Here is a 27,809-nt window from a genome sequence, read left to right on the forward strand (position 1 = left end):
AATGTACTGTGGTGATGAAACTCTTAACTTCCAACCGAAGGAGCCAGCATGTATGCTATGAGAGCCAGGAGCTCATCCATTCTGAGGCTGATTCCCCTTCCTCAAGAAGGCCTTCCAAGGACTGTGAATCTTCAGATTTAAGCACTTATACTGGCAGAAGGGAAGACTGAGCCTCTCACTGGCATTATTCTTGCCGGTGACAAAGGGATCATTTATAATACAACTTCATTTCTTTAAAAGCAGCTGCAGATTTGATTGCTTGGATGAAATCAAATCCCACATACTAATTTAATAAGCTCCTCCAAGCTTATACGGAGTTTGTGCTGGGAGGAGGCTGTGTTTATGATGCCATTGGCCAGAGCGCTGGATAATTTCCATCTCAAAACTCCCAGGAGAAAGCAGAGTCGAGATTAAAAACAAGTCAAAGCCACTCTGCTTCATATTCTGATTAAACTTTACAGGTGCTGTTTATCACAACATTGCATTGTAAAAATTCATCAGGCAGATGAACATTCAAACCTTCGTCATTCAAGTATGTGAAGAAAGAGAGTTCTTGACACCCTCGTCAGATCCTTCCAGGCAAATGCTCTCCCCCTGTAGGCTTCTACTTCCCACTTCAGGTCCAAGATTAGCAACCCTACATGAATCCTATCTCCTCCAAGATGGACATTAGAGTGTGTAGCAAGGATAGCTCACAGCAGTTCTCTCGGAAGGGCAAAAGGACCTGTGCCTACTTTCCCCCTCTTCCTCTCTTACAGGAGAAAAGAAGCCAAATGACAAAGAATTGGGGAAGGTCAAGCTGCTGAATGGGCATTGTGTCATCAACTGCAAAATTTTTAGAAAGTAGTATGAACTCATACACCTGGTTATTAATGTATTTGGATTTTGTTGTTGTTGTTGTTCTTGTTGTTTTATCTATTTTCTACTATGTTATAAACACAGGAAATTGAAGCCATAAGCATAACAAACAGGGAGAAGCCTATGTAGCCCCAAGACTTTTCTCTGTGATATAAATGGTATTTCTAATATCTTAAAAATAACCCAGCAGTTTTGTTGCATTTGTGTAGTCAACATAGAACAGGTAATACATCAGGACTTCAATAATCACTCAGCTTCAGCACTGGTGTGGTGGACAGCTCTGAGCCCCATGCAAACATGTCTACCAAGGCCCAGGCACATATGTCATACCACAAAGTTGCAGACATCTGTGGAGAAATGACAGAACCAGCCTGGAACAGGGGGATGTTAGTTCCCCTAGACACTTTCCGTCTTTGGGAAACAGTCCTGAGACACAACACAGTCCCTCAGGTTCCCAGTGAGGGGATATTCAGCTTTTCTCAGCGGCGAACAACATTTCTCTGCTCCCTATACCATATCTGAATCACTAGTGCTGTTTCTTTGAAATCTTCTCCCAAGAAAACAACTTGAATCTTGCCCCAGAGTCTGCACTGGGGAGATCAGAATCCAGTTTACCAGAGCCCAAGTTGTCACTGTTGGGAACATAGAACTGTTCGTGAAGGGACATTCCTGGTGCAGGTATGTGGTGTGGGCAAGAGCAAATCATATTTAAGCTGCAGTGTCTGTATCCTTAGTAGGCTTTAAGGGGAAACAACTTAACAACACTACATGCTGACATGTTAAAAGAATTTATGAAAAAGTAGTTTTAGTAAGGATGAACTACCATTTAAAAAACTAAGTGAATATAGTACAGAACCTCGACATTGTGCCTGAAGCAGAAGCTTTGCTCTAGTTCCCAGGTTTGTAGAGTGGACAGGTGTCCCAGGATAACCTGAATCATCCTTTGGTAAATAAAATGCAAGATTCAGTGTTTGGTGCCTACATCCTGTTGGCATTTAGAAAGAAGTTAGCCAAAAGCCTGTCATTGTTGTTGCTGGGTCCCTGCACTCATCGCCTGATCCACGGGCCACGACCATCAGCAGTGTTGACAACAGAACACAATGTTTAGCTGTATTGTTGTCTTCATTCCATTTCCTGCTTCTGGGATGAAATACTCCAACAAAAGCACTTAGGGTAGAAGAGTTTTTTTCTCTCATAATTGCAGGTTACAGTCCATCATGATGAGGAAGCTGCAGAGGCAGAGCTTAAGACAGCAGGGCACATTGCATCCACAGTCAAGAGACAGAGAGGAACAAATCGATGATGCACACTTGTGCTCAGCTCTTTGTTCAGCATCCCCCGCCTAGAGAATAGCGCCACCCACAGTGGGCAGGTCTTCCCACGTCAATTAACATACTCAAAACAACTCCCCTCAGACATGCTTACAGGATAACCTAACCTAGAGAATCCCTCCCTGAGACTCTCTATCAATTCAACATTCAAGTCTAAACATCACAGTCATATACTATATATGTTGACTTACAAAATCATATATTCAATGTATATCTTGAAGTGAAAAATTTAATGTTTTAAAAATTATAATTTTTTTCACTTGGTTAATAAATTTACAATCATTCTCACAAAACGTAATCTGGAATCATTACTTTTAGTGTTAGGGCCACTAAGCCACCTTCACCACCAAGGCCAGGATTCATAGTACCTCAGGCTAGCCCTACTGTCCTCAACAGAAAGAGATCATGTGCTTTGCTCAAATAATACACAGACTTGGAATATCCAAGGAACAATCAGCCAAAATTAAAATCTACGACCCAAAGCTTCAAGAATAGTCATGTTGTTACAGAATTCAAACTTATTCTCACATCTTTAAAACTTGCTGCAAGATGGTAATGTCCAGCTGATAGGTGAATTTCAGCATGTCATGTTACCAATTAAGTCCCTGATTTAATCTCTGACTCCTCACCTAAGTACTAGGGTTCTGATAAAAAGGTCTTAATCACAAGGAAAAGTAAACATCTTCTGAGTGACGTTCCTTTCATCTTCATTGGCAAAGACCTGCCTTGTTTGGGAGATGATTGTCCAGCCAGTGTAGGCATGTCACAGTCCACCTCTTGTGTCCAGGTCCACGAATGAGCTATAGGACTTGATTTCCCCTTGTTCCAATAATGTCCATTCTTCTCACTTACTGTAAAGGAATAATCCATGTTTGAGTAAGAAAGTATCTGTTGGGTAGGGGCAAGAGGCACAGCCAACATCCTATTATGCACAGAAAAGCCCTGCACAGAAGCATCGAGCCCTCAGGTCCATGGCACCTAGACCAAGAAGCCCCCAGATGGAAATAGCATCTCCCTCTAGATGAAAGGGCAGATGTGTCCATGCCCATTATTAAATGATTCTTTCCCTGCCTACCATACACCCACTGAGTATGTGGGCATCCACATGGACCTGTCTACCTTATCCTCACAGGGCTTGAGAGCAAGGAGAATAGGTGTGCTTTGTTTAATAAATGCCTTTGTCTCTAAACAATTAATATGTGTCTTCTATCAGCATCCATGAAACTGTAACAGGCTGACATATGAGCCTGTATGCAGGGTCAAACCTCAGACTTCCACAGTCCCTGACACCTCCCCTGGAGATGGCTGCTGCCCTTGAGATCTGACCTAATAATTCATGACATAGAATGTGTAGATATGATAAAAGAGAGAGAGAGAGAGAGAGTAAAGGCTGACTTCAGGCTAACAGTGGAAGATAAAGGAAGGACTCTAAGCCCAGGGTGGATCCAATCAACCTCACCTGAAACATTTGCCAAGGACACAGATGGTCAAAGGGCTCTTGGGGCCCAGAACCAGTGCCCAGTACAGGAAGGAATTCTGTTACAGTTCACTCCAAAGTTAATAAACAGCCAGATGAAACTGCAGCTCTGGCTGCCATGTGTGACTATATTAAGCTCTGGATCCCATCAAAACAATTCAATAACTCAATGCCATATTCCCAGCTTTGGTGCATTTTTCCAACCGGCATCTGTTCTTATTTGAACAGGGCAGAGGGAATTAGATAAGGCAAGATAGCTCTGGCATTGCTAGCTCCAGAAGCCACAGGCCTACCTGCTGCAGCTGAGAAAGAATGAAGAAGAAAGGCCTTGAATCACCCTAAGGAGCTCAAAAGCTGGTCACTCAGTTTTCCTTCAGAGCCACCACCCACCATTCCCAGAACAAAATATCTGGGAGCCGTTGCTTGGTGACCAAGTGTTATGGTACTTGCTCGTCTCTCACTGAGTCCCCACAGGGCCACATCATTGACAGACACACTGTCAGTATGGCATCATCACAATCTGCTCTCTACCCACGCCCACTCACAGGCACTGTACACCAGCCAAGAGTCTAGTCCTATTGCTCTGGGACTTATGTTCACAGGCAGTCTTCACTATTTGGATGAAATGGCAGAGAATTGGCTGGAAGGATCTAAAATAGCAAATGTTAACATGTTCAAAGGTGGCCTATAGTGTATATGTGCTCCATCCAGTTAGGAGAAACCAAGAACCAAGAGCCAAATGTGCCCATCTGCATGTGTGCCCATTGCCTGTGTCTTCTCTGAACCTCAGTAGCAGAGGCAGATGAACGGCAGTGGAAGATGCCACATGACTGGCACAGTTGGAAGCAAGCACTCCCTGTTCCCTTACACAAACAATTTGCTAAAACCTTATCCTAGTACTCAGAACTAAACATCATACTCCTGGTTCATGAATGAGCATAGGTAAATCTTTGGGGTGAAACTCTCCTGAGGATATATGCATATTAGGAAAGACAAAAAATAGCCACAGAGACATCACAGCCACGCTCACAGTGATGGGGAGTGTCTTCATCATCTCAGGAAGTAGTTGGTTGGCACATCCAGATTCTAAGGCACAGAGGAGGAAATTTTTCGATGAAGAGGCAGAAAAAGAGACCCATTAATCAGGTTGAAATCTTCCAAACACTCACATCTGGGCAAGACAACTCCTGAGAGCAGTTAGGAGAACCACAGATAAGTCAAGCTGCTAAAACTCTGCTTTACCTTCTCTTAAATCCCACCGAAATTCTGACCCTAGGTAGCAGAGCTTCTCAGCTGATACTGAGCGTGGCCTCAGCCTCCCTATCAGCCTCGGGAAATGGGTTACAGAAGGCTGGAATCATGTGACTATGAAATGCTTTCTGGGGAACCACACTGGATTTTAAAGGCTCTTAGAAGTCCTGAAGCAAGAAATTTCTAAAACTGACAGTGTCCAAACAAGTTTATCCACAAGAATATGAACTTTCCATCACCGTAGCTGCCATTTTCAACCTGGTACTGGCACTCCTGAGCTGGCCCCTTGAGAATTCTGTGTTTCAGACAATCTTGCTATGTTTTACAACTGAAGCAGAACACTCCACACCTCAGTGCCCACCTCACACAGCCATTAACAGAGTGGTTGCTCACTGGTAGTGTGAGGGCATCGCGAGCCAGCACAGATGCCCATGTGAATCCCTCCCATGGAGACCATTGCATCACTGCTCCGTGCTCCAAATGCCCATCTTTAGGAGGATGATGGACAGAATGTTTAGTAAATATCTGAGCACGAGCTATGACAGTTCATGGCAGGAAGCCATGTCTTCCTTCCAGGTTGTGAATCTACCCTATCCTCAGCCAGAGCCATATTGATTCCTTGTCACCAGCCAAAGAAGACAGAAACAGTAAGCTTCTGAATGTGGACGGCAGCAAGGCTGGCTCATGCCTCCTTTGTGCCAGCAACAGGCTAACTGACCAGCTCACCAAGGAAGAGAGATGAGGTCTCGGTCATGATCAACAGGAGATTCCCAGCTCTATCTTGTCCAGGTGTCAGGATGCTGGCGCCATGTGTCATTGACACTGGGAACATAGGTACAGACTTTGCATCACACCCTACTTAAAATCCAGGCCACTTCACACCAGTAGGAAAAAAAGTGTCCTCTACTGGCCAGTGTGTGGGACAAGGGCCACTATTTCTCATCACTGGGAAGACACTCATTAAATGACACAGGCTGGAAAACAAGTGCCACCTGTGTGTGTCATCAGCTAGAGACACCCTTCCCCTTCAGGAAGTGTTTTTGTAGAGATGATTTCTCAGGGCACATTTGTTACCATGTTTTTATTTGCGCCTCCTTCTATTGAAGGGTGACTCATGCAAACTGGTTTTTGAGAAACGAAAATTTTATGGAAAACACTTTCTCTCCCATCCTTAGGGCCCCATTTCCACTGCCTGAAACAATGACTCCCACCAAATTTTTGTCGTTTTTTTCGCTATAATAAACACATTGACCTCTACAAAGGTAACATTAGGGGAGAAAACTGAGTACTCTCTACGTAGGATGTCACTGTGTGGAGGCTTTGGTAGCCACTACACATGTCTAAGTTACTCTGCACAACACAGGATCGGTGCAGCTTCTACCACAGATAAGGAGCCTGAGGCTTCAACCTTGAAAGTCTCTGACCACCAAGGCCCTGTATCCTTTACCTCCCTAACAAAATGTCTGAAAAATCACTGTGACGTCCAGATTCTGTGCCACAAGCCTCACTCGGACATCTGGTCCAGCTCTCTGTTGCTGAGTCGTCTATCACTCCAAAGCCGAAGGAGTTCAAACAGAATTGTCTATTTTGTTCACTCATTTGCAATTGTTTGGACAGAGCTCAGCAGGGAAGCTGGGCTCAGCTCCACACAGTGACGGTTGGGGCCATTCAGTTGGACTCTGTTGTAACATGGTGTATCACAGAGCAGGCAGTTTGGTCCTCTCCGAGTGGGCCCCTCCAGGGAGCAGTTTCAGGTTCCACATAGAATGGTGGCTAGGCTCCCAGATCTGGTGTCACTGTCACCAAATACCTGACAGAAACCATTTGAAGAAATCTATTTTGGCTCATGTTTTCAGAGGGTCCCAACCATCACAGTAGGGAAGGCATGGCTGGACAGCTGAGTTTACATCGTAGTAGATGTCCTGCTTAGCCTTAGTCATCAACTTGACACAGTCTGAAGTATTCTGGGCAGAAAGCCTCAGCTGAGGGATTGCTTACATCAGACTGGCCTGTAGACATGTCTGGGGAGGGTCCTTCATTGCCAGTTGATATAGGAGGGCACAGCCCATTGTGGGCAGTACAACCCGGTGCAGGTGGTCTTGGGCTGTGTAAGAAAAGTAAGCAAGGCAGCAATGGTCTTGTTTTTTCCTTCAAATTCCTGCACCACTTCCCACAGGATGGACTGTAATCTGGAAGTGTAAGCCAAATAAACCCTCCCCGACCCTAGGTTGCTTTGGTCAAAGTGTTTTTATCACAACAGCAAAAAGGATACTTGAACAGTGGGTCAGCAAACAGAGAGCCAGACAGAAAATGGTTGGGGATAATGTATTCCCAAAGGCAACATACTACCTCCAACACAGACCCACAGCCTAGGCTTCCAAAATAGCGTCAGCAGCTGAAGACAAAGCATTCCAAACAGGAGCCTGTGATGGACACTTCATATTCAAACCACAACTGTGTCCAAAGGATGGACACCCAGAGCCACTGCTGAGGAATTAGACAGCCATTGCTGTTTGTTTTGTTTTCCTATCGGCCCAATGATATGCAGCTCCACTACAAAAGGAGGGAATGAAGATGCCCATATCTTCATGGAACAATGACCAAAGAAAGTCTGAATCATGCTTCTGAGCCTCCACAGCTATCAACTAGTTGTGCTGGTGATTGGTCCCTTCGTATGTTAGTTCCCAAGTATTTGAACAGTTTAAGCTCTTGCCCATCTACAATGCAGCACTTAATTAGAACATGTTCAACTATCAGCAAGGACGACCAGAGTTATGCTCAGAAGACAAATGCAAATCCTCTAAAAACCTAGTCCTGCTTGTCAGTCCCTGGGAGAAGGAAAAATCTATAGAAGAGTTTCTTCTTTTGAAAAATAAAGAATAAGGAGATTCTGTTGGCGGTGGAGCATGCACTGGTCCGTGTTTCCTGTGACGGGCTCTTGCCTGTTTTCTGCAGAGCCTGGCATTCATGCCCACAGCTCAGTAACTCCTGGATGTGTGCCTTTCCTTCTTGCTCAGCCTTTTCTGGCACCAGGGAGTTTCCTTTCAGCTTTTTGGTCTGCTGCTTCTCCTCCATCTCCCGTCAGATGTTTTATTTACAGTTCCTCTCTGTTTCTCAGTACTGCCACACATAGCTCAGCCTTCTTGTCACTTCTGAAAGTGGGCTGGAATCAAGTAAGCTGTGCTGGGACTGGGACCTCTCTACAGAAGTGACTGAAGGCTCCAGTTCCCCACACTAAAGTCAGCCGTCTGCACAGCTTGTCAGAAGTACAGGATTCTCAGCTCCCCCTCACCTTGTGATGAAAAGGTCTACAAACAAACAAGTGTGATTGTCAGAGGGCCACAGAATGCTATACACAACTGAGCCCCAGAGGGCCTGTGGTGACGTCAGCCAGATAAGCCTGGGGGATGCACACTAGCTTTTCTCACACTGTTTCCCTGGGGGACAGGGGTGCCCTTTTCCCGAGACAGGACCTCCTTAGTGACTCTGAACACAAGCCCTTCATTCATTGGCTCAAACACTCAATCAAATATATGAGCATTTCTGAAGCACAGATATGACCTCTTCCTGTGTGTATAACTATGTGCACACAGATCTTGTCTAATTTAAACCTTCAGCTATGGAAGACCTCGAGTGAGAAAAGCAACGCCTCTGAGAGGTACCATGGGTTCAGAAGTGACAGCACCCAGCAGGGTTGGAAGGCTGTGAGAGAGCTGGAAGCTTACTCCTGAATGTCTCATGAGCACAAACCGGGCCTGCCTGCTCAGAGGACACCATCACAGGGCAGTGCGCGCGCACACACACACACACACACACACACACACACACACACACACGTGTGGGCTCTCGCATTTCTTTGGAGGCTTGTTAGAGATGCTGGAATGTGTGATGCCATGGAGGCAACTGAGACATCCATGGGCTCCACTGACACAGGGTCGGGCTCCCAGTGAGAACTCCACATGTGGGTTAAATAACAGTGGCTCTAGTAAGGCACGTGCTCCAGGTGTCTACCCCACCTGTCCCTTCATTTCAGCCCTTATTTCAGATTTTGTAAATCTCATCTGAAATGTAAGTCAGCACTGGGCGTTAGTCACTCTGCTCCCTTGACAACTCTGTCTCCATCTCAAAGTAGACTTTTCCAGCTCTCTAGCCACTCCTGAAGGCAGCAGGAACCCCATAAAACCAGCCTGGCTCCCCAGTCTTCCCTAGCCTGGAACTCACTTAGCTGCAAGCTCCACCCTCTGCATCAGCTGCCCTCTAGCTTTCTTTTTGTTTCACAAACACACCATACACACAAACACGCATAAACACGTACTATCTGCGTACATAGACATTCAGGGGCACCCATGTGTAGAATCATGTACCACATGCACTTCTGTGCACAGACACTCAGGTGCACACATGTACATGCACACATACACACTCACACATACATACACACTTGGAAAAACCCGTGTGCACGCACTCCATTGCACTTGTGTACACATATTTGCCTAACCATGAAATATCATACATACACTCAAGTGCTCACTTGTATACGTATGCATGCTCATGCAAACATCTATGCACACAAGCACACATGAACACACCCTCCCACTTCTCTACTTTGACATGACTTCCCCTGTATATGAACGACCCTGTCCTCCATAGGAAGGTTGGAAGTAGACTCAACCTTCAAAACAAAGAAGCAACTCTGCTTCCTCTGAGATGACATTCTTCCCAGTTGGCATGGGGGTTTTTCCTTTCGCCTGACCTGCACCATGATTTTCCCCATGCAGGTGCCCACCTTGAGCACTGCAAGACCCTAGGAGCAGCCATGGTGTTTGTTTTCAAGCCTGGATAGCACACATTCATTGTTCCTAATGGAACGTATCTCAATGCATGTTCTAGAAAGCTGCCGTGTTGAGGCCATAGCAAGTTCTTAGACTGAGGCAGGATCTCAGAGCTGCTACTGTCTGGGGCAGGGAGGCTGACCTCTCACATCTATTCCTGTGTTTCCCTCCTCTAGGGCTTCTCAGCCTCTGTGGATGCAGTGGAGTTCTCCAGGAGCCTGAGGAAGGGCCTGATGTGAATGTTGCTGTCACAAAAGAGCCCAGTGAGTGTGAAATCTAAGGTCCCTGTGTGGACCTGGTAGGGAATGCCTACTTCTGCACTCTCCTCTGCAGACATTACTCCCTCAGGCCATCCACAGAGTCAGCCTTTGAATGGGAAGCACCCCTGAAGTGAGGACTGGGTGGAGTGCTAGAAATGGGTATGGGAGGAGATTAAATGTAGACCAGGAAAATAGAATCTGAGACCACGCATAAGTTTGTTCACTGGGATTTTCAAGAAGCCATGGCTGCTGCTCCATTCACAGGGCTCAGAGCCATGATTTATGGTTTGCAGAGCTTGGAGAGTGAACACTTGGTGGGGGTGTGGGCGACTGTAGACGAAACACAAGATAGAGCTACCCTATTGAGACTGGGAAGTTGCTGTTACCACTGCAGTGATTCCCCCCCCCCCCCCGCCCCAGGAAATCTTTGGACTTGCAAAGTGTTTCCCTCATGTCTCTGCTGATGCCACTGGGTAGAGAGCAGCACTGTGGGTGTTAAGTGTGAAGACCAGCAGGACACGAATTCGGGGATGAAGCCTGCTCCAAGTACCAAGAAGGTGCTTGCTGGCTTTTCTTAACCAGTGGCAATGCGGAGGAAATGGAGTCACTTGGATATTATGAGGGTTGTTTTTTTCCAAACTGTGCCTATTACCTTTTAATGACAGTTATCAAAAGTCACTTGTAAGGAAAGCTTTGAAGTTGAATAGAAAACGTCTTACGCGTTTACTTGTTCTGTTTTTCTGAAATTCAAATCAGATGTGAGAGGCAGGTGCTGAGCACTCATGCCCACACTGAGCAAGGGTGAGCTCACTTCAGAAGCCTCAGCACAGGGGGAGCCTGAGTCTGTGAGGAGTTCCCTGGCTGGGATTGGGTCCAGGTAGACAAAGTGAGGTCTCTTGGCTTAGAAGATGGAGAGGGTGTGGTGCATGAACCAAGAAATCTGGGCTCCTCTGAGAAGCTGAGAGAGGTGAGGGAACAGAAGGCCTCCACCGCAACTTCCCAAGGGGACAGCTCCACCAACACTGTGACACTGACTCAGTGAGACCCACGTTAGGGTTCCAACCTCCCTCTTGACTTGATCCCAGGGGAAGTCCCATTAAATCCCCAACCTCCGGAGACCTAAGATGATAAAATAGTCCTGGGAAGCTGCTAAGTCTGAGGCTGTTTCTCAGCAGCCGTGAGGAGTCAGGACAACCATCAGTTCCACTACAGAGAAATGGCCTTTTGGTCTGAAGTCAGAGGCGCTTCCTTGACCAGCCACTAAGTTGACAGACCCCAACAGCTCTCTCAACCTCAGAAGCCCTCATTTCTAAAATGTGCATCCCCGTGCCTTTGGGACTACTGTGATTACTGCTGAAGTCAGATTAGTTAACCAGAAACAACAGTACGAAGGACAGGCTCTTGTGTTGATTTGCAAAGGGCCTCAGAAGGAAAATAAGGAATGTGGAACCTGAGGCAGAAGTGGCCAATCGCTGTCCCCTACTTCATCGCATTCCTAGCCAAAGAATAAAACTCCTTAAATATCCTTAAACATCTCACATTTCTTTTCAATAATCACAAGCATGGCTCTAAGTCAATGTAAGGAGACCGTGAAGTCATCAGGCCAATAAGGATTTGACTGAGCAGATAATCCCCAAACCTTCTGACAGCAGAGCATTGGGTAGAGCAAACCACAGCTCGGTGGGCCTCCTTCTGAGGGAACCCAGGATACACAGCCCAAGGCAGACAGTGTAGGAAGCTTCTCCTACCACCTTACAGGAAGTGACTCTCGGGAACCTTCTTACTGTTGGGACCTCAATAGAAGACAGTGTTGTAATTGACTTCAGATTGCCATGACGTCTCTGCAGAAAAACCTTGTTTTTATTTATTTCTTCAATTATTGATTGATTGATTGTTGAGTGAGTGATAGATTGAGGTACTCAAGTAGATGTCAAGATCTGGGTCATGCTGAGAAAGTGCTCTTCCGCTGAGCAACAGCCCCAGCTCTTACCTTCCTGAGGCAGGGTCTTGCTGTGTAGCTCAGGCTGATTTGGGTTTTCCTTTTGTTCTGTTTCTGTAGTTAGAGTTTTCTTGCCTGGCCCACGGTCAGGGCAAATCTCTCTCATCCGCCAGTCCCACAGCCATTCAGACCTGACCAAGTAAACATAGAGACTTATATTGCTTACAAACTGTATGGCCGTGGCAGGCTTCTTGTTAACTGTTCTTACAGCTTAAATTAATCCATTTCTATTTATCTATATCTTGCCATGTGGCTTGTGGCTTATCGGTACTTTACATCTTCCTTGCCCTGATGGCGGCTGGCAGTGTCTCCTTCACCCAGCTTCCTGTTCTCTCAATTCTCCTCTCTGTTAGTCCCGCCCATACTTCCTGCCTGGCCACTGACCAATCAGTGATTTATTTATTGACCAATCAACAACACATTTGACATACAGACCATCCCACAGCATGTTTCCCTCTATTTTTCTTTTACTGAGAACAGTTTTATTCTCATCTAATATATTCTGATTACAGTTTCCTCTCTCCCAACTCCTCTACATTCTCCCACCTCCTCCTATCCACATCCACATACTTTCAGTCTCCCCTCAGAAAACGAACAGGCATCTAAAGAATAATAATACAATAAAACAAAGCAAAAACAAGCAAACCAGAATAAGACAAAACAAAACAAACCAACAGAAGAAAAAGAGCTGAAGAAAATGCCTAGGAAGCACATGTAGACACTGAGACACACACTTTCACACACACAGGAATCCCATAAAAACACAAAACCTAAAGCTGTGATATCTGCACAAAGGACCTGTGTGTAAAACCAAATGTCCTGACAAAACACAACAAAACAAGGAACTCCAAAGATGTCAGTGAGTTCCCTTTGTGCTGGCTGCCATCTACTGCTGGGCATGAGGCCTGGCCTAAAGAGTAGTTTGACCTTAAGACTTGGTTGGAGAAAACTAATTTTTCATTTGCAAGAAGTTGTCAAAAGGAGATGGCTTCGTGGTTAGGTATGGGAGCTTGTGTCCACTTCTACTCCCAGCGCTGGGATCCCATCTCGCACAGACCTCTGTATGGCCTGTGCGTGCGGCCACCGTCTCTGTGAGTTCGTATGTGTGCCGGCCCTACTGGGTTTAGAAGGCCTTGTTGGTGTCCTCCATCCCCTCTGGCTCTTACAGTCTTTCTGCCTCCTGTTCCACAAGGCTCCCTAGGACTTAGGGGAAATGATTTGATGGAGACAGTCTGGCTCTGGGTCTCTGTATTTGTTCCCATCTAAAACAAGAAGAAGCTTCTCTGACGGTGGCTGAGCAAGGCACTGATCTATGAGTGTAGTGGAATGTCATTAGGAGACAGTTTATGCCTTTTAGAAGAACATTATTTGGTTTCTCCCTAGGCCCCTGGCCTATCTAGTCTCAGAATTTTAGCCACCAGGGCCATGTCAGGATGGGTCCCATCTCGTGGAGTGGTCCTTAAATCCAGTCAGACAGTGGTTGGTCTCTCCCATGTGCTTTGTGTCACTGTGGCTCTCGTGCACCTTGCAGGCGGGTCGTCGTTGTGGATCAGAGTGTTTGTAGCTCCTTTGGCGGCACACAGAGCACCTCCCAGTGCCATGAAGACTAGTCCACAGAGGTGAAGGCTCCAGTCAGGCACCGGCTCTACTTCTCCAGCTTCAGTGAATTGTCTAGTGTTGTCTTCAGCAATACGGCCTAACTGTCGGTTTTCAGAGAGCAACCAAAAGCCATTTTGGACAGCATACTGTCAGCAGTCGATGTGAGGCACTTTTTTGCCCAGTGGCTAACTTTTGCCACAGTGAAAGTTAACTCCATGTACAGTTTCTTCAATGCCCATATCTTCTCTGAAGTAGATTGGTGCTGCCAAGAGCAGACATGTCTGATAGTCATAGAAAAAGAAAGAAAAATCTATGTCATTAAAACATTTTAAATGCCATATTCTGTAGATCTCTGAAAGGTTTGAAGATGACCTGTCTATCTGAAATATGTCTCTGTTTGACCTTGCAAACATACCTAATATGACTACAAGTTCGATTATAATGACTAACTACAAATTTTCATTTCTCTATATCCTAATAGTTGGTAATAACTTTTAAGGATTAGCAAATTGCATTATATTGTTAAATGAACTGTATAGATATAATATCTTGAACAAGATTAGAAATATATGTACAATATATCAATCTCAAATTGGTATTAATATATATATATATAATTTGTATATGATATACAAAAATCCAATCCAATGTAAAATATTTAAAACTAGTAGTTGCTTTCTAAAAGTAGATTCAATAGTCTACCTTTTTATTTTACCATATCTATATAAATCAATCTCAAATTTGTAGCAATAGCACAGGGTGATAATATGGATCTATTTGTATTCTTCTACATGCAGACATCCAGTTAGACCAGCATCACTTGCTGAAGATGCTTTCTCTTGTCAGTGTATATTTCTGGCTTCTTTATAAAGTAAATCAGGTGTCCACAGGTGTGTGGATTTATGTCTGGGTCCTCAAGTCAATTCCATTAATCAACATGTCTGTTTTTGTGCCAATACTCAGAATGATTTTGAACTCAATACCCTCCTGCCTTCAAATCTGAGTGCTGTAAATATAGTTATACACCCCAATTCCTAGCTTGACAAAGCATTATTATCACTTCAAAAGCTGTCCCATTTTCATTTCTTGTTATGGAAGTAAAATTCTGTGTAGAATTTTAATATACTGTGTTTTTACAAAGGCACCTCATGGCAGAACCTGGAACCAGTTTTGCAAAGGCCAGCATTCATTGAACATCTGTCTACACTGGGCCAAAAACCAATTAAATCTACTCCTGCTCTCAATCCCTAATGCATAAACTATCCATAAAGCTTCCTTCAGAAGACTGTAAGTCAGTGAACTGAGACAGCTGATCTTTTTGGCTCTCTCCCCACGCTCTTTGTGGAGTGCCCCTAAGGGTCAGGTTACACCTCACTCTGAATTCATTCCCCACTGCATCATTTGACTTGGGTTTTAATCCACAGTACACAGACTACTAAACAATATTCCACCTTCCAGCTACACATTCACTTAAAATACTATTTTAAAAAATGAAACACTGTAATAATATACAACCAAGGCTGGCCTGGAACTCAATATTCTGTACCTTCGGCTTCCTGAGTGATAAGATCACAGACACATGCCACCACGCTCAACTTCAAAACAGTGCATTTTTCTAAATGCACTAACAATGGAGGAAAATGTGGTGTAGGTGCCAACAGAAAACTCCAGCATTTGTTCAGCCTATGAACCAGATATTTGTGTTACATGGAATTCTCATGAGAAATGGGACACACCTGCTTTCATGCTATTAAAATGAGAAGAAATAGACAATAATCGATCAGTGATTGAAAAGGGGAACTATCAAGATGAAGCCAAGTATCATACAAAGAAAGCTAGAAAGTGATGTCTGCTTTATACTTCTTTGGGAAGACGCAGCATATCGAAATACAGCTTGGGAGACCTGGACAGAAAGGCCCAAAGCAAGAATGAACAGGGAGAATTGCAAGGAAGCAAAGGGAGGAAGCCAGAAGAGCTCCAAAGACACAGAGAGATCAAGAGGACAGAGAGAAGGCAGGGAAGTCCCCTGTATGACATCAGAGGCCAGGCAGAAACCAGATGCCATCCACTCTGTCCCAAGACTGTAAAATAGTTTTCCCACCAAATGTGTGATGAGAACACAATGTGTACATTAGGTAAGGGGTAGCACAAGTCTGCTATGCCCATGGCAGACCACCCTGGCTGAAGGACCCAGAATGGACTATGGGAGGCCATGTAAAGAACCGAGAGTTCATTCTCTGAGAGATGATAGTTCAGGCTTGGGATCAAAGGACTGTGGTGGGAGGAGGGAAGAAGGAAGTTGTGGGGTGAGTTAGGGATAGGCAGAATGAGTTCTGGTGATCTGCAAAGGGCTGCAGTGTCTGGATCACTCATTCCATCATCCTACCCCATCCCACGCATGACAAGACTGTAGACAAAGCACACGTTCACTTCAGACTCTGCTGTGTGATTGGTTTCAATGTGCAGAACACGTACCTGCTGCCAGGGGAGCTGCACAGGGCATCGTTAGCTTCTGCTCTCCTTCACAGCATCCTGCCCTGTACCACCATGGTCCAGCTTCTCTGTGGTCTGATTCCTGGAGGAGAATGTGTGAAGGTTTTTAGTGAATCCCAGTTAAAAGCAGCAGAGGCCGGAAGTCGGCAGCCAATTTTCAGAGCCACGGTATTTTAATGAGTAAACATTTGTTGCTACAAGGTAGAGAGAATTCAGGAGTACTCATCACTCTGAGGGATTGAAGGTGGGATGAGTAGTCATTTGTTTTGTGGCATGATGTAGCAAGAGGGTGTGAGAAGGATGAAACAGATTTCACTTAAGAATACGTGTGACAAACAGGGACATGGCTACTTAATAAAGGGTAATGTGCACATGTACACCTTTTACACTTGTACAAGAATCAAGTTACTTGCATTTACTTTAAGATTGTATCTCATCTCTGTCAAAATGATCACCATGAGGAATATAAATGACTTCCATTGCAGGACATAGTGAAATCAGTGTCAAACCCAGGAAACTTCCTCCCTTTTGGTTAGCTCTCATGGTGCTATGCAGACTGCTGAGGAAGAAGAGGTTTCAATGATCTTATCCAGCACCAGACCCTTCATGCTATAAAATCAACCTTCTAGGCAAGATATGACCACTGGTGTGACTGTGGCATGACTGTTGTGGGTGAAACTAACCACTTTCTGATTGGATTCAAGGCCTACTCCATGCGACAGAGGTTATGCCTGGCGCTGTAAACTCGCAAAATCCTATGGCTGGACAGGTCATGGGCCCTAGGGGGGGACCTACTCTTGTTTTATGCTAGATGGTCATATCATCAAACAATCTTTTAAATATGTGTGTACACACAGATCTGATCTGCCCTCAAACTTGGCCAAAGATGCTTCTCTTTTTGTAGTGAGCCATGGTTAACATAGAGACTCAAAACTGGTAAAAGTGCTCACAATAAGAGATTATAAATAATCAGTCCTAAACGGGGCATCTCTATCAACCTGTCCTGTTCCCAAGGTTCAGAACATCATAAGAAAAGGGAATTAAAAATAGTGTAAGAGCTGGATGGGGAGGCATCTTGTGACATGCTGCTCACTTAAAAACTCACAGCTGGTTGGGCAGTGGTGGTGCACGCCTTTAATCCCAGCACGGGGGAGGCAGAGCCAGGCGGATCTCTGTGAGTTCTAGGCCAGCCTGGTCTACAGAGCGAGATCCAGGACAGGCACCAAAACTACACTGAGAAATCCTGTCTTGAAAAAAACATAACAAACAAACAAACAAACAAACAAAAAACTCACAGCTGATATAGTTACCTGCACAAGACCAAACCAATCAAAATCCCAGCATCGATGAGGGGAGGCTGCTCAAGGGGACACACCCCTGTCGAAAGAGCCATTAGCAACTGCTGACTGTTGTGGAAGGGAGGGTCATTGTTTTTGTAGTTGAGGGCCCCAGTTGGCTTCTCTCACACCTACACACATATGGGCAGCACTAGTGGAACACAGTGAGATTTTTATAAAAGAGAACAAAAGAAAGAAAAGGCCACGATCTTTTAGAGGGGATATGTTGGGGGAAATCTAGGTGGGGTGGGGGTGGGGGTAAAAATGGGTGAATATAATCAAAATATGTCATAAAACAATACATTATTGCATACATGTATAAAATTCTCAAAGAATAAGTAAAAATATTATTAAAAATAAAATTATTGGCATTTAGAACTTAACATTTCAAATAAAATTCCAAACTGTTTGCTCCCAACCTGCTAATGACTAGACATTTTATTACCTTGAATTACTTGGTTCACATAGACACAGGAAGAAAACGTATTTGTAGCTAAAATTGGTTTTCCCCAAGAAGTCTTTAAAGTGTCTAAGAATAGAAACCAGAAGCTGAGATGAGACCTCTGTCTAGTATGGGCAACTGGCTTCACCTCTAGAACCCACATTAAAAGGAAAGCTAACCATGGTCACAATCCCTGCACTAGAGAGGTAGAGACAGGTAGATCTGTAGTGGCTGGCCTCAGTGGCCAGCCAAGCTAGCCCAACACACACACACACACACACACACACACACACACACACACACACGCACACGCGCACACGCGCACACACACACACACACACACACACACACCACATACACACATAGACACATACTCATGCACCCACATACACACACGCACACACGCACACAAACAGAAATGGGGTTACAAAAGGATGAAACTCCCTAACTACAGTCACTCCCCCCTTGCTCTTCACCCCTCTGGGTGGGAGAAGTGATTGACTGGTGCTCACCACACCTATGGAGTGACCCTCACGGCAGAAAGAGGTTCAACAGTCACATGTGCCATCAGAAGCACTAAAGGCCACTCGTGGCCAGCCACAAGCCACTTCTGCATTCCACTGGAATTCTTGTACAGTTTTTCTTTGACTTAGAAAACAGCAACATTGTTTACCAGTAGAAAATAGAAAAATAAATAAACCATTTATTTGAAAAAAGGTGAAAAATATTTTCCGTGAAGCTAAGATGTCCTGAAATGGGGCTTGGAGGAAATAACGGTCTGCAATGACTTGAGTCCACGGAATAATGAAGAAGCCAGAGCCATCTTACAGTTTATAACAGGCCTGCCGAGCTCGGCACACTTTAATATGGATATAGTGTTAATATTTGATGCCCTGCTACTGTTTGTGAGTACCTATAACCTGAATAAATAAGTTGCAGATTATATACATAAGAGCACACAGCTCAATTCATATGCATCCTCACTATCAGAAATCACAAATATACTTAAAAAGGCCTGCTCTCTGTAGGAGAAATGGGCACGGTGGGAGGCAACCAAAGAGGAAGTGGCTGGTGAGCCCCTCTCTTCAGAGAGGCTGGCACAGAGCGCAGGGGCAGGGGTGCCAGGCAAACATCAGGAAGTTGGCTCCGGCTGCATCTTCACCCAGGAGCCGCAGCGCTCCAGTCAGAGTGTCCCTGTTCTTCTGCGCATGTCTCTAGCAGAGATTTTGAGTGTTGGAAAGGAAGCACACCTTGACATTTTGACCTAGTCCATTTCCACATTTCAATGATTCCTCAGGGTGCTGTTCAGAAACACACTGTTATGCTTAGAGCAGAATCCCAGCACATCTGAACACTGCAAGCCGGGACCTCTGTAGTTGGTTGACTGGTCTCAGAATCCCACCTGGACAATCGGGACCCAAGAGTTTACAGTCTTCCTGCTTTCTCTTTGATGGTTTAACCTGGATGAAACCAGGTCACCAAGACTTCAGGAGCAACTGCTGAATTTCATTCTGACTGAGGCAAAATCTCCAAATTTAGCCCCACTACTTCTCCAAGTGCTGACTCACCACCTTCACACTGGTGCTTCCAACAGGGCTGGCTGCTGGAAACACTGGAGCAGAATCTTAAACCTTCTGTTTGCCTCACTTCAGACCTTAGAAGATCCTGGAGATCCTGCCATGTAACTGAGAGGAATCCCTCGTGCTGGATGGTCCACCATGGTCTTCTAAAAGCATCTCCAGGACCAGGTAGACTCGAAATAACACATGGGCATTGGATGCCAGCACACTGCTGGCATTGATGCTCTACAATTTTCCTCCAGTGTGACAGGATCTCATGCCCCATAGACATCTCATCCATTACTGCTTAGAAAGTAATCAACTTTAAGATTGATTCAAGAATTGATCTATTTGGGTGTTTAACACTCCGAGTTAATAAACACTGGAGCCTTCCTAACACTCTTTCTTTACATCACAAGCATCTGAAAGAGGAATATAACCAACTGTACCAGGAGGAGTGTCAACACCCCATGTCATTGGTTTCTTGGCCAATCCTCAGAGCACCATACCAAAGCCCCCTTCTTCATCCTCCCAGAGCTACTTCCATCTGGGACAGATGGAGGAGGTGTGTCTGTGGCCACCTCTGGACCTCCTCTAGGATCATCTTTTAATGTAATATTTGGAGACAGTGACTATCAGAAGCTCTGCAGGGCTGGAGAAGAAGCTGGAAGAGTATCAGTGCTTTTAAGGAACAGAGGATTGTTTGTGGGCTCTCCGTACCCATCCATCACTCATGTGCTTATTTGTACACCCTAGATCCACCCCTAAACCTAAGAGCCAAGAATGCAAGACATAGATCTTCAGAGTTTACCATCTCACTAAATACAGAGAGCACTCAGGGGAAAAAGTCTGAGTGCTAAGACCTGGAGTTCTGAGAACAGGAGTATCATATGATACATGCTAGAAGCTGATTATGTAACCCAGGCCAGCCCAGCAATGTCACTCCAGAGAAAAACCAGAGCACAGAGGACTTCTCACACACATCCTATGAGCCTCCAGGCCACAGGGAGAGCACAGAGGTCTGCTCACATCCCATGAGCCTCCAGGCCACAGGGAGAGCACAGAGGACTGCACACATATATCCCATGGGCCTCCAGGCCACAGGGAGAGCACAGAGGACTGCACACACACACACACATCCCATGAGCGTCCAGGCCACAGGGAGAGCAGAGTTGCCGACTCAGGCTCTCTTTGACCCACTCAGAGGAAAACGAGCACTCAGGCCTGTAACTGGCTAATTATGATTTTTAAATCTCCATCAGATAAATCTACATAATTGAGCTCCCCCCAAAAAAGTATTATTTTCTTTTTTAATTATCTGTATAATTGCCTTCATTTTCTACTCCACTTTACATATACAACTACAGCCTCTTATCCTCTGCAAAATCAGCACAAAGAAAACTTCTTCTCTAACTGTCCACATATTGATATGTGTGATGGGTACAATGAAGAATTATGAACTAAATCCCAAAAGCATTCTAAGCACCTGGTCTAAGGCTCACAACCCTTCCTGCTTAGGAGAAAATTCACAGAGGAGACTTGTCAGTCCAGGTTCTCTAGAGAAACAAATATATTAAAGGGGCTGCGTATTAGATTGTCTTATAAGACGTGGTCTAGACAGTCCAACGTTTGTCCCCACACTGCCGTAGCTTTTTAATCAGCAAGGTGCATGCCTCAGTGGTCCCATCTGCCACTGAAGGCATGGAAGATTCCTGGGGTCTCTGGTCTTCAGTCTGCTAAAGTCCAAAGAACCTGGGTTCTGACGGCAGTGAGGGTGAATGGTAGCAACAGAGTCAATGAATGAACTAGCCAGAAAGACTCGAAGGCAAAGTGGGCAAGAAGCAAAAGCCTTTTGCCCTCTGACCTCTTCATATGTGGGTGGCTGCTGGAAGGCACTGTGCACATCCAGGCGTGTCTTCCGACTTCAGTGAACATAATCAGGGAAATCCCTCACAGGCATGACTTTCACCTACCTAATTCACCAAAGGTTTACCCTGGAAACCTGTCTCTTAACTGATCCCAGATCTAGACAAGCCAAGAAGAACCATCACAGGGGAGGTGTGGTGCTAAGGTGCAGGGAAGGGCGGACAGTGCCAAGAGGTTAGAGGAGACACGAAGTTAGGGAGACATGAGGTAAAGCGTAGGGCAGAGCTAGGGCAAGCTACTGTGCGGGGAAGGCTCATGGGAGCGTGACCAAGTGAGAGGAGGGGACCACACAGGGCCATCACCCTGAAGTACCATATCCCCTGACTTCACAATGTGGCTCTGGAACTCACAAGCTGGATGATTTAGGCCAATCATTTAACCACTCTTGGCCTCAGTTTCTCAATTTGTGACAGACGGATAACAAAATATTTTCTTGTAGGTTTAAATGGGTCCATATCTGTGCATCACTTCAGCAGCGCCCAGTACCATGTCCCTTTCAGATGTCAGAGGGCTGTAAATTGACATCTTTTGGGGCTTCAACCAGGGTATGGGGCATCTGTGCCCACTCTGCAGTGTGGCATGAAGACTGGGATGCCAAGCCACTACACAGTGCCAGGGAAAAGATCAGAGAGACTGTCCCAACACTGGAGAAGTCACAATTCAAGAGGGATATGACAAGCAAGGAAATGAACAGGAAGTCATGGCTGGTGTGGAACACAGAAGGATGCAAAACACATAGGAACATTCAGGACATCAGGAAAGGAAAAGTTGATGCAGGCAGAGGTGGAAGAGGGGCCTCACTATGGTTCCACCCAGCACCGGGTCTCATGAGAACCTCCAGTAGAAAACTCTGCAACCTATTGCAGAGCAAAGACCAGATTCTGCCTCTGGGAGGAGGAAAATTATGTGGGTAAGAGAGTGATCGAGGGAGAATGGAGGAAGAGAAGAGTCTGCACTTAACCCAAGAAAACCCCATCACAATCAGTGATGCAGACACTGATTGGCTGGTTCCCCAAAAGTCTATGTGGCCCCAGAACATCTGTCACTCTATGCAAAACCCTGAAACCTCAGTACAGAATGACCTCACTTGGGACGAGTCCAGAACCCAGTCTCTGAAAGTGACCCAAGAAGCAGGACTGAGGGGACTGGGTGGGTCCACAGGAGCAGTGGCAGAGGAGTTAGGGTCTGGCCGCCTGCAGCCTGCCTCTACATAAACTTTCAGAGGTTTTTTTTGTATTAATTATTCAATTTTCAGATCTATATGAACCACAGCTTCATATCAATTATGGCCCAGATGATCCTGGAAGTGTTGGGGTAACATAATCTATACAAAAGACCTGGAGATGAACAACAGAAAGATTGGGGTTAGGCATGGAAAGACAGAACTCCACAGAAACCTGAACTAGTTTGCCTTCTTCCTTCTGAACAGATGTGAGTCCTGCCAGGTAACAGGTCACTCCTAAGGATGATGTGTACACATACCTCAGATATGCTGACTTTCTTTTCAGTAAGTAAAAATGAGAGGATGGGTAGATAGGTGGATGGAAAGTGATGTGCTGCATAATAAACTCCCAATTAAAGTGAACATAAAATTTCCAACTTCAGTTTCCCATCCGCCAAGAAGCAATGTTTGTCCATAGCCTTCATCTTTGCCTGCTATGTCTCAGCCAGATAACTTAGAAAACACTATGATCTTAGGCCACACATGCTTGCACAAAGCCTTTCCAGAGTCCCTTTGGTCTCTACCTCATCCCCTGCCTGGTTCCCAGCTTGACACATAGGCCACAGGATTGTGCACAAACAACATGCAGCTTCACCAAAGTCTCTCAGCCTATCAGGACCACCTCCATTGTCCTCAGGCTGATCATCTCAAATTCATTTTTTCCATCCATTCCTATTTCCAGAAATTTCATATACAATAGTCACTGAGCTATTTCAAAGATAATACATCTTTGAAATTACATAAAATGTAAAAGATTTGTTAAAACATAAGTAAAAGAAGAAAAGTCTCCTACCTCACAGAACCTCATGGGACAGAGGGATCTGAGGTCTACTGCAAACCCCTCCCCCAGGTCCCCTCTCTTCAGTCCTCAATAGCCTCCAAGGTCAAGGTAACTTTTTGAGTGCCAGACTGCAGATCGATGTTCCCCACTGCCTTCCACTCACCCTGGCTCCCTTGCTCTCTCTCTCTCCACCCCAGTGACTCCTGGCCTCTGTCCCCCATGCCCTCAGCCTCGACTCACTAAATCAGGATTCCAGTTTCACGCCCAAGAACACAAGAAACTTTCTCTTTCTGACTCAGGGTGATATCAAGACAAAGTAGCGTGTCCAAAGAAGAGTTAGGTGACTGTGTCTGTCTGTCTGATCTCATTCATAGGGACAAGATTTGTCTCTGCTCAGGGGACATTGCACAGCCTCCCTTGGATTTATCATTACATTTGGTAATGTTTTCTAGCAGGGAATGGGATGATTCTGAGATTTTTATAACTTTTGGTAATAGATTCTTACTAGCCTCAAGTATATGGGGCTGTTAAGTGATGATTTTCTTAGAGACACAGAATACACATATACACACACATACACATGCACACACACACACATGCATAGCATGCACATGCACACACACACATACACATGCACAGGCACACACACAGCATGCACAGGCACACACACAGCATGCACACGCATACACATAGCATGCACATGCACACACACACAGAGACACACACACATATAACATTCACATGCACACACACACACACACACACACACACACACACAAACACACACAGCATGCACATCTACTTAACCCCCCCAGGGCAGGAAACCCATGACAGACAAAAGTAATCATGTTAAAAGGTAATAGAAGGAATGCCACAAAGTGCAGGAATAAAGTTTAATTGTCATAAATTTCTATTAGAATCAGAAACACTGCTGTGAACATTACTAAAATGTGTCTTCATACTAATACATATTCTACGTTATTCTGTTTTTACAACTGTAGTTAATGTTCTGGGCCAAACAGCTGACCAATGTGTATCCTGGGCGGCTTTCTGTAGCCTGCGAGGATATTTTTGCTAGATTTAGCAAGACAAGCAGAATGCGTTTTCCAAGACGTCGGAGGGTACTATTTTGAGTGTCTTTACCAGACTTTCTGTTTGTCATTCTTCCAGAACAGAGTCAGCGTGGAAAGCTGAGAGCTTAGCTTAGCTTCTGAGGGTATAGAAAAAGCCCATGGGTTAGCTCATTCATTTCTGCATTCACTCAGTTCATTTGATTTTATCCCCGGCCCCGCCACCATATGCGTGTGTGTGTGTGTGTGTGTGTGTGTGTGTGTGTGTGTGTGTGTGTGTGAAACTGAAGGGCCTTTTGTGTGCTAAATTTTACCAGTCTCTCACTGAAACTCCACTAGAGTCCACCTCTGCAGCCTCTGGCCTTCTCCCTGAATGTCACACAGTCCTCTCCCATGCTTCCTTCTGGTCCTAAGGCAGTTTAACCTAATTATGTCTGCAAAGACCCTATGTCCAAATAAGGTCTCATGGATACCGGCCAGGCTTAGGGCTGTGAAGTGCTTTCTTTAAGACACAATCCAACATATAACAGGTGTTTGGTAGCTATAGGCGAGGACTCTAGCCAATGGCTGGCCGAGAGACCTGGGTATTAGTCTTCAAGTGGGACCCAGAGCAAGAAGCAAGGCTGCCAGGCCCAAGCAAGGATTTCCAGAGCTGATTCAGCAACCTACTTCTGTTCCTCTCTGACCCTGAACAGAACCCTCCTACCTCCCATGCCTGGATTCCAGATCCTTGCAGAGGTACAGGTTCCCAGGGGGCAAACTAAGAACCAAAAGTCAGCCGCTCAACAGTCTCTCCCTCCCTTGGGAAAGAGCCCAGAGTGGTGCCGTGGGAAGACTACCAGGACCCATGTGTCTGAGACCTCAGCCCAGCCCTGCTCTCTGAGCTTGAGCGAACCAGGCTCTAAGCTTCTTATGAAATGGAAGCTTCACTGCTGTTTAGCTTCAAGCCCCCCACACCCCGTGTTCCTGCTGCCTGACAGTGTAGTTGTGCACACCCCTCCTTTCCCCTGGGGGAAGTCTTGGCTTTGGTGGAGGCTCCATTTGCTGAGTTCCTCTGACCTTCTATCCAGGGGTAGCCTTGCCATATGGTCCTCAGGGACGCTCCTCCCAGAGTCAGGAAGCCTGGTACAGGATCAACACCAAGAACTTGGGACTGACTCCCTATGCCTTTGAACATGCATTGATGTGGTTTGTCCAAAACCAACGGGATCCACCAGCCCCTTAAAACATAGAGCTGGAGAAGGTGAACAGGCAACCAGTGAGAGGAGTCTGGCCAAGTGGACCCCAGGAGGACGAGCACAGGATCAACACCACCCCTTTACTGTCCCTGAGAGCTGGCGGTGTGAGGAGGTACATGGCTCATCGCCTGGGGGGAAGAACACCGTGGATGTGAATCCCAAGAGCCGCACACAGAGGACAGGTCTCAGCAGCCACCCACACTGGAGGTGTGGAGGGAGGTGGCCTGAAAACACCCCAGGACCTCAAAGGCACAGTATTGTTTCAGCTGCAGGATAACTCAAACGTTCTGCGACTTGTATAGCACAGACCCTACGGACAGTTCTCGAGCCTTCATCTGTCTGGCATATATGTTCTACACTACTGCATTATTTACAGTAACCCATTCATAAAACGCAATGAGAAATAGTAAGCAGGAAAATAGGTGAGTGAAAACGTTAGGGAGGGCTGCAAACAACACTGGGGAGAGTGTTAAGGAGACCCCCGCCAACCCGACCTTCACCTACAGCCTGCTATCCAGTCCTGCCTGCTATCCAGTCCTGCTTTCTACTTCAAAACACTAGGCAGTGGGGTCAGGGAGGACGGTGAGGGGAGTTCTTGCACAGTTATGTGTGGGAGATTGGCTGCACAAGCAGCTTCAAAATCATTGTACACGTCAAACCAATCAGCTAATGAATGTGGAAGTCAATTCTCTGCTTTAAAAGATATTTCCAAACTATTTCATTATTATTAGCTGCATTTTTATTGACCTTCATGTCCGGTCTCAAAATAATTCTGAATTAACATCTCCTTCTCCTACTTCCACCCTGCAGAAGCACTCACACTTGAGATTTGGTTGCTCCCAAAATAAGTATTTTTCCTTTATGGCTGGAATTCTAATAATAGCAACAATGGCGGACGGGGAGCATGTGAAATTAGGACTAAACAATGGTCCAAAGGGAACTGAGAAAGGGCTCCCTCCTGTACTGCCTCTGAGGGCTTTCATTTCACAGGATTAACGGGCAGGCAATCCCTGGTAAATATCAGGCACTCCCTTCCCAAGATTGCATAAACTCTGCAAGCTCCATACTGCTGCTCATAAACGGCTGTCAGTCACACTGAGGTGGTGGGCTCGGGCCTGTGTCTTGACCACAAAGGCTGTCCCTGAGCTGTCACCCACCCACAGAGTGGCAACTTTCTGCTCCATCTACCTAGAAGAAGGGCAGTGTCACAAATAAGAGTGTGCAGCCCCAACAGGGCCACAGTGCAGCCAGCGGACGCAGCAGTGCTGGCCTCTGCCTCTACAGGTGCCAGATGAAGCTGTAGAGAGCCGTGCACGGCCGTGCCGCAAAGATGGTGCCGGCATCCGGCTTCTGCCTTCCAGATGGCAGATGCTCTTTATTTGGCTAAGGCTAGGATCTGGCTTGCTTCCGCGCACCTGGACCTAATCTGGCTTGCTTGCACGTGTCTGACCCTATCGGCATTGTCTACGTGGCACCACGGGGTTGATTGCCCAGTGGCTATAAAGGGCGTGGGCTGGCTTTCCCAAGAAGTAAGTGAGTGAGTATGAGTGAGTGAGAGTAAGAGAGAGAGTGAGAGAGTGAGAGAGAGAGAGTGAGAGAGAGAGAGAGAGAGAGAAAAGAAGAAGAAGAAGAAGAAGAAGAAGAAGAAGAAGAAGAAGAAGAGGAGGAGGAGGAGGAGGAGGAGGAGGAGGAGGAGGAGGAGGAGGAGGAGGAGGAGGAGGAGAAGGAGAAGAAGAAGAAGAAGAAGAAGAAGAAGAAGAAGAAGAAGAAGAAGAAGAAGAAGAAGAAGAAGAAGAAGAAGAAGAAGAAGATGGCTTTCCCCGGGGTCAGAAGATTGTTCAAGGTTCCTGAATAAACTGCTTGGAGAAGAGCCTGGCGTCATGTCTTCCTTGCTGGTCGAGGCGGACGCGACATGAAGCCAGGACTCCCGATCCTGCCTAAGGCCACAGAGGGATGGGGCCAGCCAATGAGTCCTAGTCCTGTAACACGAATCTTAAACGGTCTTTTAATAAAAACAAAAGCGGAGACAGGTATTGGGGTGAATGCTGGAAGATCAGAGAAGCAGAACAAGCCACAGCCACCTCACCTCGCCAATTCCTCAGCTGATCCTGTTTCCTCAGACTGGAAGCCTCTG

At 45.8% G+C, this 27,809-nt stretch overlaps 1 long non-coding RNA gene across 1 annotated transcript; it reads right to left on the reverse strand.

The window, feature by feature from the left end:
• Positions 1–2,519: 2,519 nt before the first annotated feature.
• LOC131921804 (uncharacterized) lies at positions 2,520–27,020 on the reverse strand. Its single transcript, XR_009382098.1, has 3 exons — positions 26,864–27,020; positions 16,083–16,182; positions 2,520–3,040 (listed from the first exon to the last, which is right to left on the reverse strand). It is a non-coding gene; the product is annotated as an uncharacterized LOC131921804 (long non-coding RNA).
• Positions 27,021–27,809: the final 789 nt, after the last annotated feature.

This window comes from Peromyscus eremicus, chromosome 11 (genome assembly GCF_949786415.1).
Source record: "Peromyscus eremicus chromosome 11, PerEre_H2_v1, whole genome shotgun sequence".
NCBI lineage: Eukaryota > Metazoa > Chordata > Mammalia > Rodentia > Cricetidae > Peromyscus > Peromyscus eremicus.